Source organism: Hypomesus nipponensis, chromosome 21, assembly GCF_054491055.1.
Source record: "Hypomesus nipponensis isolate SF chromosome 21, ASM5449105v1, whole genome shotgun sequence".
Classification (NCBI taxonomy): domain Eukaryota; kingdom Metazoa; phylum Chordata; class Actinopteri; order Osmeriformes; family Osmeridae; genus Hypomesus; species Hypomesus nipponensis.
The window spans coordinates 15,236,114-15,258,253 of record NC_140381.1 but is presented as its reverse complement, the minus strand read 5'-3'; the positions used below and the strand labels follow the sequence as shown (position 1 = coordinate 15,258,253).

The 22,140-nt window shown below is 40.7% G+C and overlaps 1 pseudogene across 1 annotated transcript; it reads right to left on the bottom strand.

Moving 5' to 3' along the window:
- Positions 1–14,418: 14,418 nt before the first annotated feature.
- On the bottom strand, positions 14,419–21,997 carry LOC146238141 (uncharacterized; annotated as a pseudogene). Its single transcript, XR_014740623.1, has 9 exons — positions 21,912–21,997; positions 21,131–21,151; positions 20,636–20,778; positions 20,392–20,528; positions 20,064–20,157; positions 19,454–19,798; positions 17,868–18,007; positions 17,358–17,479; positions 14,419–17,138 (listed from the first exon to the last, which is right to left on the bottom strand). The product of XR_014740623.1 is annotated as an uncharacterized LOC146238141 (transcript).
- Positions 21,998–22,140: the final 143 nt, after the last annotated feature.

Below are 22,140 nucleotides of genomic sequence, written 5' to 3'. Positions count from 1 at the left end.
ACCTGGTAGTTGAACACAATAACATTTATAGAAGGACTCGTATGTGGGGAAATGCAGTCTTTTAAGTTCCTTGTCCGATCGGTGAGGAATGTACAGTTTCAGTAATGTGCCATAGAACTTCTCAGGATATTTTTCCTGTGAGCAGCGGTAAAATCTGATGATAGCAGGTTTACCGTTTTTACGCTTTTGCACAAATCCCATCTCATTGAGGAGGGGCAACACATCTCTACCTTTTTTCTGCCGGCCATAGACAATTCTGCAAGTAGCTGCAAAATCAGCCAAACACATTTGCTCAAACTCTGGTGTTTCTGGTCTGGCTTTGTATTTGTCAGTCAAAGATGTCATCCACACATTTACACTTTCTGTTGTTGTGTTCTCCAGGTAAGACATGGGGCGACTCATTTTCAGTGCGTTGTCATCTGTTGGTACGAATATGACACCACGTGAACACTTCTTCATGTTTATTCCACATGCACGAGTCACACACTCCTGAGCACTGACCTCTCTCTTTTTAGAGTAAGCCTGCATGATTTCATCACATTCATTGACGTGGTCTCTGGTGGAGTTCTCAATGACTGTTTTGAGGTACTCAGAAAGTCCAGCTTCCTTTTTGGTTATGTAGCTGGCGAGATACATGATGCATGAGTATGCATTGAGAATATAACTAACCTCAATATTGGCATCCCAGGCTTCAAGAAGATGTGCATTGTATCCATTTGCCCAGCAGTCTTTTGGCTCACGTTTCAGGATCACCGCACTGGATTTGTTGATAACATTGAGGCATCCTTCATACTCTTGGAGTGTTAAGTTGCATCGAGCTAGGAGCTGCTACAAACTGAGTGAGGCAGTTTCAGGTTCATTCAGCATCAAGTTCAGTGGTTGGAGCTTTGACTTTGCTATTTGCACTTGAAGTGGATCAACGACCTCACCAGGTCTTGATATGATTGTCTTTGTGGAAGGTGGTTTAGGAAATCCAAATCTGCAACCAGAGCTGGGACTTCTGAAACATGTCCTTGAGTGTTTTTTGCTGTGTATTTGCACTTCTGTGACCTTCTTGTGTAGTTCAGGTTGTGTGCGTGGGTCAAGCAGCTGAGCTGTGATGTATTTGGACACAAAATCTGACACAGTCTGATCATCATCCTCCTCAAACACAGGTGCCCCTTCTACCCATATGAGACAGTGAATGTGTGGGCTTCCTCTGTGCTGAAACTCAACTCGGTAAAAGTAGTCAACAACTTTGCCAAGAGGCTGTGCAGGAGATAAGAGCAGATCTCTGAATAAGGCCTCAACACGCTTATCAAACATGCGCATTGTTGTCACAGGATTGCTTCTCAGAATGTCACACTTTGCTGACCAGTCAAGCCCTTCAAAATGTACCTCTTCACCTTGCTGTCTTTTTATTGCTTCAATCACTTCAGGCCAACGCATCTCAGCTGCAGAAAACGTACAAAAGAATGTGGGAGTTCCCAACTGTCTGATCATGGCAAAAATATCTCGTGTGGTTTTCTCCCAGTAGGCTGGTGTTCCTCTCAGCGGCTGCATGAATCTGACTGCATCTTTGTTCCTCACCAGTTTCTCTACCTCTCGTTTATTTTGCAGCATACCAGAAGTTATTTTTCGTCCATCTCGAGTCATTGGCTTTCCTTTCCTCAACTGTATTGTCATGCTGGATGTGGACAAGTATATTTTAGTCACAAACTGTGCAAAGAACAAATAGTTTGTGTCTCTGGCAAAACGATCATCAATGCAGAAAAGCTGCTGGGTGTTACTTTCATACGTCTCACTTCATCCAGTGTGTTTTGACCTGTAGGGAACTGCACAGGGAAAGCCATCGCCTCAAGTTTAGGAGTTTTGAAGAAACCAACTGGACTGTTACTTTCTGCAGGGGCAACAGAGTAGATTCCTTCACTGAAACATAAAATCTCCTCTGAAACATCACATGGCTGAAGACATGATTCTAGAGCAAAACCACCGTTAGGCATGTCACCTTCCTGTTCTTCATCATCCTCTATTTCCTCCTCTGGTTGTTCACCATCACAAGACAACATGTCAACATCGTGCTCTCCATCAAGCTCAGTTTCTGTCTCACAATGTGCACTTTTCTCACACATATCAATTTCCTTTAAATCAGCATCATCAGTCGTTCTCATCCATAGTGGCATCCTCATCATCCCCATCTTCATCAGGAAGTGTTGGGTCACATAGCTCAGCCTCATCTCTGATAGTGATGTCCTGATATTGTGGATGAATGCGTTTGAGTTTATGCAGTGCCTGCACTAGTTTATACCAGGTGACAGTCTGGAACAGCTGTAACACAATCGTCTCTTCAGTTTTACTCTCATCACTTGAGACTCACTTCTCAGTCTGGGTAACGCTTCAACTGTTTCCTGCACCTCAGATGGGACACAAACCACGTTACCATGTATCGCTCTTTGCCTTCCTTTGGGAAGAGGAATGATCTTAGCAAACGCTATGCACTTAGCTATGAGATGTCTCTCCAATATGTTGAGGTCACACAGTTCAGGTGGAATGTCAGCGAGCTCCAAGTTGTTAGCTACAGCAAGTGTTGGCATGACTCCATCTTTAAGATGATTATGGCAGGTGTGACAAATCCACTCCTCCCTTCTCTCATCGGGCACATTGCACTGTTGTTCATCTCTGCACTCATCATCACAAACATGGACGTACCAATGCTGAAGCAGCATTCCAACAATAAAGAGAAACAGAAAAACAATAGTGAGAATGCTTAACAGCATTCTCACAACTAGAACATGCATTTCCTGCTGAAAATGCGTTGGAATGCTGAAATCTGAAATTATTTTTTTAAATGGCTGAAAATACAGAAATGAGAAAATACCCTCAAACTGAAATTAATTTAACAAATGTATGACTTACTCAAAAGAGGGAGTGTGGAAGCTAAACTGCATCATCTAACGAAGCTCAGTGCTTAAAAACTATGCGGGAGAATACGTTTGAACGTTGTGAAGCAATCTAAGAAATAGTTGAATTTCAAGAAGCAGTGTGGAGGTTGAACTGCATCAACAAAGCTATAAGAGCTTAAATTGCCTACAATGCGGGAGAAGCTGAAAGTTGAACTGTTAAACAGAAGAAGTTGGCTATTGTTGTAACGAGAATATTATAGTTTTAACAGCTGAAATTATAGTTGGGATAGTAATATCAGTAGCAGATGTAGCCTATCATTGAGTGCGTTTACTCGTTTTTCCTAGTAGGATTCAATGTTTTGAAACATACAGCAGTAGTACTGTAGGGCTGATACAGGAAGACACAGCGACACATTGCTGCAGAAGAATGATGGAGCACGTTTTGTCCGTGGACCATACAACGATTAATAAAAAGAATCATGTAGACGTGTTTGAGTAATCGCATAACTAATTACACATGTAAACGGAGTAATCGTATTATTGGCATAAAGTGACAATTGCTATCGGGTTTTTCATGGTCAAGAGAACGCACTCAGTGGCGTAGTAGAAGAAAACAGTAGCATTAGCATAGTAGTTAGCAAAAGAGATATTAGCAGCATCTTCAGAATTAGTAGTTGTAGTGTGGCATAAGATATAGCAGTATCAGTAGTGGTAGTAGTTGTGTTGCGGTGCTCTTAGTCTTTTAATGAGACGAGTTGACTGAATCGCTTGTCTTGTGTCTCCACTAATCAGCTAATACCAATCACCTGTGTAAGGGTGCTTTCACACCTGACATGTTTGGTCCGTTTCAATCGGACCATGGTCCGTTTTTTCTGAAAGTCCGGTTCGTTTGGAGAGGTGAGAACACGCATTCGAACTCTGGTGCGGACCAAACAACCGAACCATGGTCCCCCCAAAAAGACGGGACTCGGTCCGGTTCCAAGTGAACCATGGTTCGGTTTGCTTTAGGTGTGAACGTAATTGGACTTAATATTGACCTATTCCAGGAAGCAAACCAAAATGTAGTGCATTGTGGGTTCAAAACAAAAGTTGACACATGGTGGTGGAGACAACTGCGCCGCTTATCAACAAAATGAGTCGAGGGCAAACGTGGGGAAATGACAAGGTTAGCGCTCTTCTGCAAATATGGGCCGACGAATAAATAGGAAGGATGCTGGTGGAGACGCACAAAGTATTCAAACTGTTCAGTGAAAAACTGAAAGAAAAGGGCATTGAGCGCACAGGCGAGCAATGCCGATTGAAGGTCAAAAAACGTAGGCAGCAATATATTAAAGTGCGCAATGTTCTCAGGAAAAGTGGTAGCTCTGGGGAGGAAAAAAACTAATTCCCGTGGTTTGATGACATGGATAAAATCCTGGGTACAAGGCCAACCAGCAACCCTAAACACGTGGTTGAGTCCTACATTCACGAAAGGCCTTCTACATCTACTTCTCCCAGTCCTTCACCAACGGAGGAGGATAATGGCTCCGCTGATACCGAGTGAGGTGATAGAGATTGTCTTTTTTTGGTCCTTTTTGTTAAGGGTATACCAGTCCCAAGGGGGGAAGTAATTCAATGTATAAATAAATAAATGAGCTTAAACCGCTATTGAAATGCATTTGAAACATTTGTCTATGGACACATGTCCAGTGTTAAAGTGACCAGTGCTTTGGTGTTAGAGGGAAAGTGAGGGGAGTGCATGTCTATTTAGGCTGTAGATGGTATGGGCAGACATTAATTGGCTACTGTATGCTATGTACTATGCATTAAATTAGTTTATTACTTTAGTACTCACATGTTAAGTATTAATTGGTTGGAGACATCTTGACATGTTAATTTTGACAAGAGCTCAATGAGACATTTTCCCTTCATTTACAGGGGCTACTGCAAGCGGGGCTGCATCCTGTGACACAGATTTCAGCAGGTCTGCTGAGGTTGAGCAGAGCACAAGGAGTGGAATTAACCATTCAAAGATGGTTATTCCTGGTGCTCAATCCCGAAAAAGAAAGGCAAAGTCAGATTGGGGTAATAGTGGTCTACACGAATATCTGGCTCAACTACAGAGGCAGCAGGAAGAGATGAATAAGGCCGATCAAATTCATCAACAGCAGGAGAGGGCTGACTTGGAAAATCTCATGATAATGCAACAGGAAGCTGAAGACCGTCAGTTCAAAGCAATGCAAGAACAGCAGCAAGCCACCACTCAAATGTTTTTACAACTAATGGGGACTTTTATGAATGCTTCATTTCCTGCACAACCACTGCGCCCACCAGTCCCCCACTGTATTCCTACAGCTCCAATGATGCCCCCCAGTACCTGGCCCATGACCCAGCCACCCTACACACCACCATCTATGACCCACCCACACATCCCACCAGCACCCTTTACACAGCCACTCATTCCACCAGCACCCTTTACACAGCCACGCATTCCACCAGCACCCTTTACACAGCCACGCATCCCACCAGCACCCTTTACACAGCCACGCATCCCACCAGCACCCTTTACACAGCCACGCATTCCACCAGCACCCTTTACACAGCCACGCATTCCACCAGCACCCTTTACACAGCCACGCATCCCACCAGCACCCTTTACACAGCCACACATTCCACCAGCACCCTTTACACAGCCACACATTCCACCATCGATGACCAAGCAACATACAGGTCATCCCATGTTCCTTGAGGGCGAAGCTGGAAGTCCAGGTTCTTCATCTGGCTCACTCAACAACAGTGTGTCCAGTGTCTCTTCAGTTGACCATGATGTAAATGAGGGCCTACATTTTCATGAGTTGTAGGCTGGATATATTACATGGGTATGTTTTATAACATGTATTCTTATAACTAAATGCTACAATGTTCCTATTATGTGCACTTGTTCCAGGAAACCAAACTTCATATTTTATTTATATTTTTCCCTAGCTGACACTTGTCATTCCCATGTAAAGCTGTTTTTACGATTTCAAAATTTAAAGTTGTTTGAAGTGTTTCATAAAAGTTGACAGAGTCTGTACATTTCTGTTTTGCACTTTATTTTACAATTATAAAATTGTAAGGTTGTTGATGTCTTGCATTGTCCATAATGTGCAAACATTTTTAATAGGAACCTTATAAGAAATATTTTTTGTAATTCATATAACATAGTCTTTTATAACTTTGTAAGAATAAACATTCTTCAAGTTATTGTTCTCCCTTTGCCTGATCTTATGAATAACAAACTCACGCCGGAACTTCACCAGATCATAAATTGAATTGTTCAAACAAAACAACATTGAAATACATGTTTTTTGTAACTGATTTCAATTAGGTAATTACATGGAAATGTAATTCCCAAAATTCCAGTAGCATATAACTATTTACTATTCTTCTTTAACAGTCAACCTAAACAAATTAGCTACAACAGAAGGTTAACACAATATATTAACATAGAAAAGGTTTGATTACGTCTGCTCACATTGCAGTGCTCCCACATTAACGATACTGTATTGATGTTAGCAAATTGTCCAGTTCCCAGGGTGATACTGATTCTCATACACACACAGATGCACTCACTTACATGCATGCACATACATAAACGCACACACGCATACAAGACTACTTTTTGTGTGGAAATGGCAGTGGTGATTGCTGCATAAATGAAGGTGGCACTGAAAATCTACAACCTTCCAAAATATGCACACAATGCATTCCTAGTGTGGCGACTCTGGTTTGCCTGATTTTAATTCTGTAGGTCAGCATCTTCGTGTTCTTCATCATCTGCAGCATCTCCAGGTTCTTCATCTCCCTCAAGTTCTACATTGAATTGTTCGCTGTGGATTTCAAAAAAATTGTGTAGAACACAACGTGCAGAGATTATATAGGGGACCAGGGAAATGTGTCCGTCACATCTTTTAAGAAGACATCTCCATCTGCCTTTTAAGCGCCCAAAGGCCCTCTCCACTGTCGTTCTTGCTTGACTGAGCCTAAAGTTGAAGTTTGTCTGCTCAGGTGTTATGCCTCTGCCCTCTGGAAATGGCTTCATAAGCCACGGCAGAAGTGGGTAAGCAGCATCACCAAGAATGACCAGAGGCACATCCACTTCTTCGAAAATCTCAGTCCATCCCGGTAACAATGTGCCATTTTGGCTTTGTTCATACAGAGAGGAGTTGGCCAAAACTCGGGCATCATGGACTTTGCCTGGCCAGCCCACATTGATGTCCCAAAATGTCATCTTATGGTCCACTACACCTTGCAGGATGACTGAATAGAAACCTTTCCAGTTATAATAGTCAGCGGGGTCATCAGCTGGAGCCAGGATGCCAATGTGTGTCCCATCTATTGCCCCGACCACCTGCGGGAACCCCCATCTATCGCGGTAGCCCTGTACTATCATCCTCAACTCAGCAGCAGATTGTGTCTTTATGTAATGTGGTTTCATTACTTCATTTATGGCTGTCACAACCTCTTGTGTAATCATGCAGGCAGTGGATAAGCCGACTCCAAACAAGTGAGAGATGGATCTGAATTCCAAGTTAGTTGCCAACCTCCAGAGACAAATAGCTACTCTTAGCTCCACAGGGACAGGGTGTCTGTATCGGGTGTTCTGGTGTGTTAGGCTGGGCCGCAGGATGTGACACAGGTGCAAGAAGGTGCCTCTTTTCATTCGGAAATTGACTAACCAATCTCTGTCAGTCCAGGTGTCGTTAATGTGTTGCCACCAACTACAGGGACGGGGATAGATCCACATGCTTCTGTAGAGACACATCATACTATTTGATTAATTAATTTATTAATGGTAGAACTCTGTAAATAACTGTCTAGTAGGGATGGGTATCATTAAGAGTTTATCGATAATATGACTCTTATCGCAGAGTACCTGTGCTATTGCTAAACAGTTGTTTTAAAAAATATATTATTTTTAAATTATGAATTAAGTTACTCATCCTGTAGCCTACTCCTGCTGCTGATGTGCCGCTAGTAGCGGCGAGGGAGTGTGTGTGGGCTTATGTAAACATATGTGTGTTTGTGTGTTGAGGAGATATGCCCCAAACAGAACGTCAGTAATATTACACTACTGTAATATCCATCCCTACTGGCTAATTTACTTTTTTGCAGTTTAATACATGTGACGTTGAATAAAAATACCTCACTCGTCTTCTGTGTAATAAGTACACCGTGAACGTTTTGTAGGCGTCCATAAGGGCCCGCCTTCTCCTTCGGTACTCTCTCGGACTTCTCCGAATGTTGTGAAGGTATTGCACATATCGTCTCGAGATGCGCTCGTGTTCGTAGTCCGTTCTTATTCGGTTTTAACACCATATCGAAATAATTAACGATAGTATGACAATCGTAATACGGTGCTGATGCTCCATTGTCCGTGACAATATGATTAGAAAGTGAATTTCCCTCGGAAATGTTCTATCCAATAGATAAACAACCTGTACGACCTCGTCATCATTTTTTACAAACATTGTTTTTTTTTTACAAACGTTAGTTCGCTTAAAAAGGACCGTGTGAACACTAACCGGACTCAATGAAAAATGCAACAAAGTAGCAACTCATCCACTGATTCGGACCAAGCAAACGGACTATAGGTGTGAAAGCACCCTAAGAGACTGGCGCTTGTTTGTGTGGTTGCCACGGTGATGGTGCAGCTATGGCTGCTAATGTGCTGAAGGCAGAGACTACCAGAAATCTAGCAAGAATCCACACCTCAAACAAGTTAACGTAGATGCAAAACTATACGTCCAATACAAAAAATATATATATATTTTCCGAGACCCAAGACTCTGCCGAAACCAGAGATGTCCTTTATATGGCTGAGCTTTCAGAAATACAACTATAACGGCAGTTTATAAATCTTGTTATTTTTTGTTTTCTGTGACGAATTTTTCACCACATTTGCATTGGACTCTATGGGGCGAGAGTTGGACTTTGTCTCGCTTTCGTGGGGCTCTGAACAAATGTGTAAGTCTTTTGGATTCCACAGACAACTGTCTACAACCAGCACAAAATTAGCTATCTATTGATCCAAAAACGAAGCATGAAGAGCGAAAATTGTGGCAATGCTGGCAAACTAGAAATATGTTTGCTTAACAGCATTCTCACAACTAAAATAGCTCCTTCGTCAAATGGGTCTCTCAAAAAGGGAGAAGCCATGTTTTTGTCCGGGGGTGTGGCTTATCCAGCTACACTTATGTTAGCCTGTTCTGGAGCAGGTTAGTGCTAATTGATATGTTACTATGGTGATTAATCGAAAGTTGCTTCCATGAACCAAAAAGAGGGGCGTGTTTTATCTTATCCTGAAAATTAGCTCTCTAAACCGCTTAGCGAGCTTCAACGAATACCCCCCTGGTCATCAACATCATGTGTTTCTTCTAACACAACACTAATACCACAGATGTAATCATGATCAATAGGAACTAAACTTTGTGCGTCAGATTGATCTGTCGTGGCCCTCACCTTGCTACCTACCTTACTGTGCTCCTTCATGGTGGTTGTTTTCCTCTGCAGATGAGCAGGGAAGGAGAATATGGTGGGCACAGCAGTTGGAGTGAGGAAGTGTTGCCCTTCGTGGTTGACATAGATGCAACTCGCTTCAAAGGGATGTGCACACAGATGTGAAGATACATTTCTTTTCCAATCCATCCACTTCATGTTGACTATCCACTGATTCAGCCTAACCTCATCATTAAATGGGAATCTGTGCAGTCTGTTATGAAAATGAATATGTACAGTTGTATCAACCAGTCGATACATAGCCTACAGCAGGATTTAAAAATAAATGTGTTTGGAAATCGTTTTCTGTATTAGTTGTTTGTTAGATTAATTATAATACAATATTTGCTAATGTGTTCCAAACCAAGCAGACCTAAAAAAAATCCAGCCTAATTAGCAATACAGGTTCACCTGGCTTACAATATAAAAAGTATTAACACACTATATATATTGAATAATAATGTAAAAACCGACTTCCCTAAACAGTGAAACATTCTTCGACCATTTAAGGCAATAAGTTTGTAAACAGTTAACAGAGGAACAAATCACCATGTTTTTCGTTAGGACAGAATACCTGCTACTTGCGAATGAATTGATGAGTGAGTGTAGTTGCAGAGTCAGGATGATTAATGAATGCAACATCATCTGGTTAAATAACAGCAGACAACGTCATCGTTTTTTATTTTGCAAAGTGCTTGGCCTATTTATATAAATAAAGACACACAGTACATTATTATGCTTTATTATTATTAGGGTTCCTCCGGTAGGAGGAAACCTATTGTTTTTGTTAGTATTCTTATTCTTATTGGGGTGTGCTTGCCTTCGGCGAGCACAAACCATTGTTATCTCACATATATATTTTTATTATTTATTGTTTCTTTTCGCCCCCCTAAGGCTCAGTCAATATTTGGGCTACACTGACAACAGCTGAGTCAAAATATTTGTCTTGGTCTCGATTGCGTTGGTTGTATTCGGATTTACGTTCCATTGCACAGTTTAGGAGGTTACAATGTTTTTGTGGGGACACAGTGCCTTTTGTCGACGAAGGGTAATCTGTGCAAGCTACGTCACCACGTCAACACACGTTAGCAACGACGCATGGATACAACGTGATGGAGACTTTCTAGCTTGCAAATTGGAGCTTGCATTACGAGTGAAAAATACCACCCCCAAAAAATCACAACCATTTGGCTTTGTAGAGAAAGCGATTTCAAGTGAAACTGCAATCTTGCATTTTTGATTTAGGTTGTGACAGTCTTTGAACTTTGAGTGAGTGCAGGTCGCCCGTGAGACAGCCTCGTATTTTAGACGGCAGCCATGCTTAAAAGCGTCATAGAAGTATTTTTCGTAGCTAATTTTCAATTAGCTTTCAATTCAATTATTTTTCAATCCAATTGAATTGCTCCACAGCGCACGCTAGGGTGACCAGAAGCATGACCCTGAAAAGGAGGACACTTGGGTCCAAAAAGGACAAATGGTCAAAAAGGAGGACACTCCCAAAAAGTTGTTGATCGGAGGGGGGGGGGGGGCATACAATTAAGTATGAAATTAAGACAATAACAAGTCAACAATTGTATTTTAATACAAACTCAATACAAGTGCAATTTGCTGTTGTCTTTGGTGATATGATGGTGATATGTATAGTCAAAATACAAAGAAGAAAATAAGGCAGTACCATTGCCCAAACTATTTCAATTGTAGTACAAATTCTGGTATGCATGGTCTTCCAACAGACTTTTTGTTCAAAACAGAAAACAGAACGATAACATTACTCATTAATGTGAGGGGGCACTCAGGCCCAGTGTCTGTGCCTCTGCTGGGAAGGGGTAAGGGGGCACTTAAGCCTGGGCTGCCTCCCTGCTGATCCTCTTAACAGTGATTCCTCTAGCATCTATCCTTTCCTGCAAGGACCACACCAAACAAGATGCCAACAAACAAAAACTAGACATTTAGATATATTTATATCAACCCACACTTTACTAACTGATGAATGAAATCCATAACTACTCACCAAATATTTTCTAGTTCTTATATTTCACACTTCTCCTAGCTGCTTCCATGAGTTTCCTATTAGACAGGAACCTGTGGTACATCTCTGTGCATCCCTCTGAAAGGTTGAGCAGACCTGGAGCTCTGCCTTGACTGAGTCTATCTCTAGACGATTCCTTTCATTTCTCCATGCTGTGGTCATCATTGAGAAAACTCTCTGTGTGCGCATTACTGCATGCGATTGAGAATATGTAGGCACTAATGATCCTCAGATTCATTAGAGGGACATCAGTCTGTGTAAAGAGTTTTAAGTACCTCTCCTCACTGCTCAGATTTTCGAACTCTGCAGAGCCACTGAGAGTCTTTTCAACAAAGCCACATTCTTCATATAGTCCATCCATGTCAATATCTGACAACTTACAGGCCTGTACTGCTTCAGAGAATTTCTCAAAGGGGACTGTACCTTTTAGACTCAATTGACCCATTTGTCTGTGAAAGCTATGTTCAGAGAAGTCATATCTGTCACTGAGGTACTTCATGGCCCTTTCATAGACAACAGTAAAGTCAGCCTTACATCTCTTGGCTACATCTAGAGTAAGCTCTTTGAGCTTTGAGCTCACTGTTGTTGACAGTGAAGCCAAAAAACGTGTCCCTCTGTCTTCTCTCAGACTGGCCTTTCAGATCACACATGAGCTGGTAAACTGAGGTGATGCAAAAAGCTTTTGCTTCCAGTGTCTCGATACAGTCAGTGAATAGCTTCAAAACATGACTGAGGAAGAAAAAGTGAATCTCATGCACATCACAGGCATGTTCCTCGCCAAAACATGCCCATAGCACTTTGGGACATTCATCCTCTCCTAAACTTCTGAAGTAACTGGTGAGAGGTTCCCAGTATTTCGCTATTCTGTCAACTGCTGGAAGTAATGACAACCACCTTGTCACAACATGTCGCAAAAGATTGCAGTTATCCATTTCCAAAAACTCACAAAATTATTTTAGCTGTGCTGTCCTGCAGGCTGAGATGCTGTAATGGCTGTAGATCTTGAGCACAATATTTTCGACATCAATATCCATTTTTTCTGCTGCAAATTTGGATGCATTGTGCAAAACGTGAGCAAGACAATTAGCAGAATTTATGTCATTTTGAGCCAGTTTAAGTTTCTGATAGACACTGTTGTGTTTCCCACAGTTCACACTCGCATTGTCTGCTGTGTAAGCACACACTTTTTTCAAATCTAGACCAGCTGCGTCTAGCTTTGCGAGTAACTGGCTGGCTATTGCTTCAGACGTCTCATCGCTATCCTTGTAGAAGTCGAGCAACAGATTTTGCACTCCCTTCTCAAAATTAAAATATCTCAGGAGTATTGGAAAGCATTTAGTTGTACCCTTGTTCGATGCATCACTCGCTATCGAAAAATGCAGATTGTTTTCTTTTATGTAATCTACGTGTGTGTGTACGGAGTATGGGGCTAATACATTTTCACACAATGCTTGTGCTTTGGTTCTGCCAAGGGTCACACCTTTAGCTATCACAGAGTCTTCATAAATAAGTTTCTCAACTTTTGCGCTGCAGTCTAAACTCCTATAAGAGTGGTGATATTTTACAGTATGAAATAATTTCGTCAGCTCAGCAGCGGTCGTTTTATCATCTGCTGTTGTTTTCGGAGCAAAAAACGATGTCAACGAAGAGTGCCCGGCAGAACTAGTGTTCTCTTTGTGCCTTTCTGTAGCGGAATGCCACTCTACAGCCCCTTTCCCCTTACTACTCACGTCTATGTCAATATGACAGAGTTTACAGAAGGCATGGAATTGGACTTTGCTGCTCTTACTGATAAAGGGGAGTTCTGAACGCGAGTGCTAAATTGCGACGGTGGGCAGGAAGGTCAAAAAGGAGGACAAAAGGGCGAAAAGACGGACACGCAACAGCGGTCCGGACAAAAGGCTGGAAAACCGGACTATCCGGTCGAAATCCAGACGTCTGGTCACCCTAGCGCGCGCTCCAAATTCTCACAGACTCATCCTGCCCCTTGACACTAGGGTGACCACCTGTCTCGCTTTGCGTTGTGTTGCACAGCATTTTCACCCCTTGTTCCGCACGTTGCATATTGAAAATGATGTGCGATACAGCGCAAAGAGGGACAGGTGGTCACACTACTTGACACACGCGCAAGCTTGGCGAGATGTTTTAACCTAGAATCAAGGATTGGGTTCGTGAAAGATACACTACTCTTGGATTATGGTGAAGGTTTGAGCACTTTGAGACCTTTAGATCGTGAGTTTGAAGTGACGGAAAACCGAACTCCAAAAGTAGCTAGCTTTTTCCCTCTGTGTAATTACTGAATCATGTAGCATCTCGGCGAACTCATCAAAACGGTAGAGGAGGGCAGCTTTTAGGAGAACAAACGATTCCCCACAGACCTGTCGGCTCAGAATTTTGATTTGGGTCAAGAAAGTCTTTGTAATAAGCCTATGCGCCAGGGAGATCGTCACAGTAAAAACAGTAGTGTTAAATTGGCTCTGTAAGTGTAAATTTTTACTGTCACAGTGTTTATATAATTCTCACTGAGCAGTGTCAATTTAACACTCACACTAGTGTAACAGTTTTAACTCTACAACAGAGTTACTAGATTAACTCTAACAGTGTTAAATACCCAACTCTACACAGTGCTTATTTAACACTACACCAGAGTGATAACATCTCTTTTTAAGAGTTAAATACAACTCTGGACAGTGTTTCTATAACACTACACCAGAGTGATAATATCCTTTTAAAGAGTTAAATACAACTCTGGACAGTGTTTCTATAACATTACACCAGAGTGATAATATCCCTTTTTAGAGTTCAACACAATTCTGGACAGTGTTTCTTTAACACTACACCAGAGTGATCATATCCCTTTTTAGAGTTAAACACAACTCTGGACAGTGTTTCTATAACACTACACCAGAGTGATAATATCCACTACCCGCAACAAAAATGACTTAATACATTAAAATAAATTAATACAAGCCAAGAATGGACACTTTTCCACTTTTATTCTGTGGTTCAAGCAATCAAACAATGAGAAAGCACAATATACATGCTGTCATCTGACCCAAATCACTAAGTTTGATGACCATTTCATTTTCCTTGCTATAACAAACTCTGAATGCATGGTAATGTTCACAAAAATAATCAGTTCTTAATGGATACACAATCAAGTAGATGCATTCATTTAGTAAAAGGATTTTTGAGATTATGAATAACACTGGGACATCATGCTTGATCTCATTGCAAACATTAAGATCAACTCTGTATTCTGTTCCATCAACCCTGAGCCAGTTAGTGCAATGCACATTGTCATTTACAATAATTTCAAGATAGTCTGCCAATTCTTTGTTGTCTTTAAGAGAAAACAAACACACAGGGCCGTATTCTTTTCTATTACATGTTAGTGTGTCCCAATGGTTTCCAATTAACATCTGGTGTTTACTGGCAAGAGATTTTGTAATATTCTTGAAATTCTTTATACAGTTCTTGAAAAGTTTGTTTTGCTTCATATCTCATGCTCCAAGTATGCAAAAGAGGGCCTATTTTTCTAATACAAGATGGATAATGTACCATGAAATGGTATCAAAGTATGATGTGGGTACAGTTTCTTAAAAAGCTGATGATTAAGCTGATGCTTAATCAAATGCTTTAGTAACATGGTCATCCCATAAGTAATGCTTGGGGCAAAAATAATGTTCATTATTTGCAATAACATAAGCAAAAGGTTCCAGTGTGTATTCTCTGTAGTTACAATATCTCCAAATATCAGAGGTGCATTTTTTACAAGACACAGACACTGAATGGAATTCAGTCCCAAGCTTTTGTTTGGACTGTCCAAATTGACATTGGTTGGATGTTTTTTACGTTCCAGATAACCATAATCAAATGCATAGATTCGAGAGAGTAGATCTTGCTTTGATATGAAATGGTCACTTAGGTAATTGAAAAGAAGCTTAAGCTCATATTGAGCTACTCCTTCAAGCAGGTCATGCATAATGTAAAAAGAAAAATTGTGGCACACATGAAAACTGCAAATTGTTGAGAGATGAATTTCTTTTTACTCCAAAAACAGGATTGCTTGGATTTGACTCAAGGGTCTGGCAATGCATCTCAAAAGATTGTCTGCCACAAATGATTTTTCTAGGATCGTCCTCACAGAAGACATCTTGGGCATCATTCTTATTAAGCAAACATAAACGGCAGTAGTGTCGCCCACTAAAGGACTCAGAAAAGCCAAGTATAGAATGCATTCCAAGATTGTCTCCAGTTATTTGACTTATTGTACCATGCACTTTTTCAGAGGATATTGGCAAATGAATGCCATCAGTTTCTAGTTTTTTTAGGTCAGCAATCAAAGGCTCCAGAATCATATCAAAACCATATTTCTTTAAGTCTTGATAATGGAACAGAGATACTAAATGGACAGCAGAGTTAAATTTTGGTGGCAAGTTCCGCAAAACAAAATACAAAGCGCCCACCTTATGAATACAACGCTTTGAGCCGAGGGGATTAGCGGTCTCAAAGTCATCATAATATAACTGGATCTGTAAAGCATTACTGAATTTGGAGAACAGTGGATGCATCTTAAAGTAAGCCCCATCATTAAAATCCCTATAGATATCGTCACTGGTTGAGGTGTCTGCTTTGATTGTCTCAGAAATTTCAAGGTTTCCAGTATAGGGACATACATAAATGTGTCATTCACTGGAACTTGACTATACATGCCAGTTGTCCCATTACGTCTCGTGTCATACCTAACACCTAAAACAATTTCGAGAGGATCAACAATACCCCATTTCTCACCAAAGTACTTCACTCGTTTGTATTCTGAGTTTAAACCAGAAAATGGGTTTTGAAAATCTTCCAATGTTTGCTCAACTGCTGGTTTCAAAGGAACACTATCTGGAATGACTGATAGCACAGTTTGCTTAATTTGGGAATGCATTCCAGTTGCAAATTCTTCCAAATCTGAAACAATCGATGTGACTGTGTTACTGGATGCACCACTTCTCTGTATCTTTGAAACAATTGCTGCACACGTCTTTTATGTTCTCTGTATTGAGACCTTCCCCACTGTTCTCAAAATTCCCTGAATGGGATGAGTCTTGAACTACAGAACTCGACTCAGAGAAATCAAGCCTTGACGAGTCATCAGAAGGAACATTTAACTCAACAGCCAGGCTACTTACATAAGTCTGATTTACCTGATGACTACAATCTAAATGTTTACGAAATCCAGCATATCCAGCAAATTGCTTTCTACATGTTTGCTGTGAACACATAAGTTTGAAACTCTTGTTGGGATAAAAACCATGTTCAAAACGTAAATGAGTAACAAGGAACTGGCTGGTTTCAAAAGTGGACTGGCATTTAAAACAAGAAAACATGCTGGATTGTTTAACCTAGTTGATTAGTTTTGCACGAAGTTCTTTAACTCTAGGCGATTCTTTGGTTTTCCCAATGTCAAGTTTATATACCGTTGTCTGCATGAAAGTGAAGAAGTGAAGACGAGCATCATCATATATCAAGTTGAAGCAAAAGTGGATTTTGAACAACTCATCAAAGGCAGAGAGGGAACCACCCGCCTGACAAGGAATGAGCTTCTGGTCAAGAGCTATGTAGTGCTGGTCAATCTGGCGGGGTGATCCTCCTACAGCAAGCAGATAGGGTTGTCGACCTTTCCTCTGGCGCAGGTGTTCATCTATGCTGTTGCATGACTATATGGAGAAACAAAAGATTTTGTATTTATTATTAATAGAAATATATATATATATATATATATATATATATATATATATATATATATATATATATATATAGTGTCAGGTTTGAAAAAAAGAAGAAAAAAAAAGGCACTCATATGGAAGGCAAAAAAACATTGCATTCTAGCATTCTAATTAAACCATAGGAGAGAAGCTATGGCACATAATTGATACCTTGTGATGCACAATAATCCTGCTGGCTGCATCCACTGCACTTATCTTCAGAGCCCTCTTCACTCCAGATTGAGGTAGAAGATGAATCAGCAAAAGCAGCATAGACATATCACTGTCCCAGTCTGAAATGATGATTAATACATTGAGAATGACATCCAGACCTTTTCCAAATTGAATGTTAGGACCTGTGCATGCATTTTAGCAGAGCTGCCAACTCTAACGGTTTCGCCATGTGACACACGCATTTCAACTATTTCTCACGCCACACCTTGTAGAGAGGGACAGGGCCCACATTCACACATTCCTACTTGACATATGTTTAACACTTGCTGCAAAACCATGCATTGCGCACAGAAGAACAACACTAGGCCTATATGCAACACTAGGCCTATATGTTCCTTATAGTTACTACAGAACTTACAAGTACATTCACAGTTCAAAATTCTACAATTAAACAACTTGAATTTCTTACTGGAGCAATCTTGACTGTCTGTTTCGTTTTTTGCCTACCGAAGAAGGGAACACACAGCAGGCGTTGAATTGAGGGATGTGGCTTCACTGATGATCTTCTGCTTGAAAGTGGTGTCCCACCTTTCCAGCAGTTTTGAAGCAGTCTCGGCATCAAAGAGCAGTTTGAAGTCCTGGTTAACCTTCAAGACAAATTTTCTTAGAAAACTAAAAATCCCTCACCACAATACCCAACTCCCTCAACTAACTTAACCAGGTCATCCCAACATGTAAAAAGAAAGTTTCAGTCATTGCTCAGTTGAAACATAGCAGGGGAAAAAGAAGCGGAGCTGGTTCATGAAGGAGGACGCGAGACATTTTACGCTGCAGGGCACTCCCTCCCTAACAGGGCGGGGTACAAAGCGGGGTTATCCTGGCACATGCATCGCTAATGCGACATAGACATCAGTCTTCCTGCTGCCGCCGCCTCCCCGGCCTCCTCCCTTGGTTCTGTTTTCTGTTGCAGGGGGAATGCGTCGCTGCTCTCTAGGGATGAGCGTGGTTAATCGAATATCCGGATATCCTAAAGTAAGTTAGTATTCGAATACTTTTTTCGAATACTTATGAGCGTAGTTTAATAAAAAAAAACATTTTATTGAAAAACCGTCGCGTCGTGTTGTGAATTCTAATAGTTGTGACGTTAGAAAATGGTGAAAACCATCAAAAAAGGTAGGCTACGCCTGAGTTCTGCTGCGAGTCTCCTTTCATTTCATTTGGCGCTACAAGACGCATAGTGTCCTGGCTAAGCAGTACCTCGCAGCAACCTCAGGTCCTGCAGTCTTTTCTACGCCGGCCTGCTCGTAAATCGACTCCATACTCGCCTCTCCCCTGAGCATGTTTACATGCTAATTCTCCTGAATAAAAATGCGTATGGCTAATGCAGTTGTGGCTTATTTATTTTCTTACCAGTAGCAATGTAGAGCTAGCGTAATCGGCTGTTTATGTTTGCATTGTGTGGTGGCGCACCGTATCCTATAGGATTCCGGTTCCAAGTTAATATCCAAGTTAATATGCAATAGTTCTCCATGTGTGTCTTTCGTTTTTATTGAGGATAGTCTACCCAATGTGTTTAATTTAGTCCAATGTAGCATACTTTTTATTTCACATAATAGGCTAATCGCTTCTCCGCCAAATTAAGAGCCTACGTCTGAAGACGCAGCGTTTTTCAAAGTTGTCTTTTCGTCATGTTAATAAATTGATCTTTCATTTGTTTTCTTTATTCAACCCTTATTTAATCTAATAGCTTAACAGTCCCAATTATTGCCAGAATGTGTGGTGGTTCATGTGTTTACTGTATGCTTTGCGTCACGTCAGGCTAATTACATAACGGAACCACATTAACAAAATAGATTATCCGGATATTCGAAAATAATTTCGGATACTATTCGAATAGTGAAATCAGTTAAAATCTCCATCCCTACTGCTCTCTGCTCGGAGGTCCAGACGGTGTCTTGTTGGATGCGGCAGGGAGCGATGCGAGCAGAACCACAATGCTAAATCAAATCAAATGTACAATCATGTATTGTATAGTGTGCAATAAAGTATTAGTAAGACATACTGAGTCCTCCTGCCTGAACCACTCATCTTACCAGTCCTTTGGTGTTTAAAAACCTTGGAAAGATCTGGAGTATATCAGCGGTCTTGTTTGGGTCATGGACAAGTTAATGTCTATGCTGAAAAGTCTCTTTCATTTTTTGGAAGATCTGTGCTTCATCTGAAGAATGGGTAAGACAGGCAATGGCCTCCCTTACAGCATCTTCATCAAGCTCTTCGGGATAGGTACATCTATTTAAGGAAGGTCCAAAGCCAGGTCTCTCCCCCTTAGGGATGCTGGCATCCAGGTTTGTTCGGGTACGATGGGATATACTCCTCTGCACAGTTTTAAGGCGCCATGCAATGTAGCCAGTTCCGCCATCAGGATCGTAGAAGTGCTCCTACAGAAATAAAAGCAAACATTTGCAAGACACAATCAATGAGGTATTAAATGTTTTGGTGTTGCACAGAAGCAGATATACTAAATAGAGCCATCAAGTGTTGTAAAAAGGACTACTGGCATGACACTGAACCCAGGCAAGATGGTAGTCAGTAGGAGACCTTATTGGTTGTTGGAGAAAACTGGAAATGTGTAAGATGCTCTTTGGTTCTGGGAAGACTGTACTTTTTTATAAATGCAGTGAAACATGTTAGTTAAGTACTTACATAGCCCTTCTTTGAAAAAGTATCTTTGAATGATGGGAAAAGTGTTACAATTCCAAGAGCATATTGCTCTTTCTGCTTCTTTGTGGGGATTCTCCTTAAACGGGAACAAAGAAAACCCCACACGCCCTTAGAAATTAGACATATCCAGTCATATTTGCCACACATACCAGTACCTTAAAACAATTTGAAGCATTCCTTAAGATTCGTGGTTTACCAAATTATGTCCAGCTCTATAAATTTGTAAGATTGTTTTACATTAATCCGTTTTTTAAGTTGAGGAATTTTACATTAGAACCACATTGGTTCCTGTAAAAAAAAGAAAACTTACCCATGCATCTCAACCATGTGTCCAACAAGTATGTTGACAAGAAGTCGTCTTGTTTCACTTGCCAGGGAGGTTTTATCGTTGTACTCTGTGAGGATAACATCTCCCCCTGCTTTCTGCTTGAGGACAGCAAGGACCATCTTCAAAAACAACAATTAAAATGATATGTTTTAAGCACATTTAGTGTGTGTAACACATACAGAATGTATAAATGTATGTAAGCTTATTAGAAAAAAGTACAGGTTACCTCTTTTGCCTCAGATGCTGATTCATCTGATGTCCTGGGTCTCTTTTGAGGACGTTCTGTGCGACTAGGTGTTCTATCTTGATCACTTGAGTGGCTCGACAGCGACACAGTATCTGTGCAGGAGCTCCACCATGTATCTGAAACTGCAAGGGCTGATTAAAGGAGGCATCCACACAACTATACCAACAAGGCCATCAGACCTTCATTTTGGTCTTTGACCGTTAACATCAGGTTAGGTTTTTCGTTCAGTAATTCTTGCAGGACATCCTCTACCTCAGTTTCAGTGTCATCATATATGTGAAGCACTGTGTCAGACGGTAGGCCAAACTTACTCTGAACTGCACAGAAACATGCTAATTAAATATCTCAATGATAAGGATAATGTAAATATACAGTTAAATATGCCATTGAATGCAAATCACCTTCTTTAATGAAATCCACGTGTGTGAAGCTATCTGGAAGTCTGATTAATTTGTTGGCGTTCTCATACTTTACCTTTACTAACATCTTTAAATTCTGAAAGACAATAAATGGTTAACAATAGTTCAACTTAACTATATTAACTTAATATTGCTCCTTGAGTTGAGCCGTCTAGTTAAATCCTTAAACTATCTTCCCTCGTATTATTTTAATTCCATTGCCACCTGCAAAGTTCATCACATTTCCTTTAGAAAATGAAATGAAGTATAAAAGGAATACGTTTTTCTGAAATGGGGGGGCTTGTCTTTTTTCAGTAAACTAAATAATATCAAATGTTTCAAGTAAATATCCAACAAAAAATTGGTTCAAGAAAACGTTTCGACTAGCAACTATGCGCGCCATTCTTAGCTTCTCATGCTAGCTAATTACCTAGGTTCCGTAGCCAGCTTAACCTAGATAGCAAACTAGACCTAGCCTAAATCGATAGGCTACTGTACTTATACAGTACATTTAAGTAGGCTAGGTCTACCATGTTATTTCACCAAAATTACTCACCCACTATTCAGTTTGATTGAATGATATGTACTACCCTTGCATTAAAATAGCTTGTGATTTAAATTCGATACATGCTCTTGTAGCTAAATCACGTGAAACGAAATGGTGTCAAGGTCTAGGCTAGCTACCCTGACTGTTAGCTCTAGCTGTTAGCAATTCTTTTTTACAATTACCTATAACTTGAATTGGTTCGGAATTTTTCCTTTCCTTTGACAAAATAATTAATTGATATAAATTACATAATCTTAATGTCGATATAACACTAGCTTGCTGATATATTTTCCAAAATTAAATCACTCACCCATGGGCTTTCTCCTGTCCTCTCGGCGCAGACTGGGCAATAAGCTGGTTTTGACCGTTTGTGTGTGACGTTCGCAAACGACATTTTTACACCACGAGTGTTACTAGCATTTTCAATCAACTCTAGTAAATGGAACTCCACAGCGCCCCTTGTGGCATATTTTAACACCACCAGTGTTGCAAGCATTTTTATCAACTCTGACATTAACACTGGTCAACTCTAGGCTATG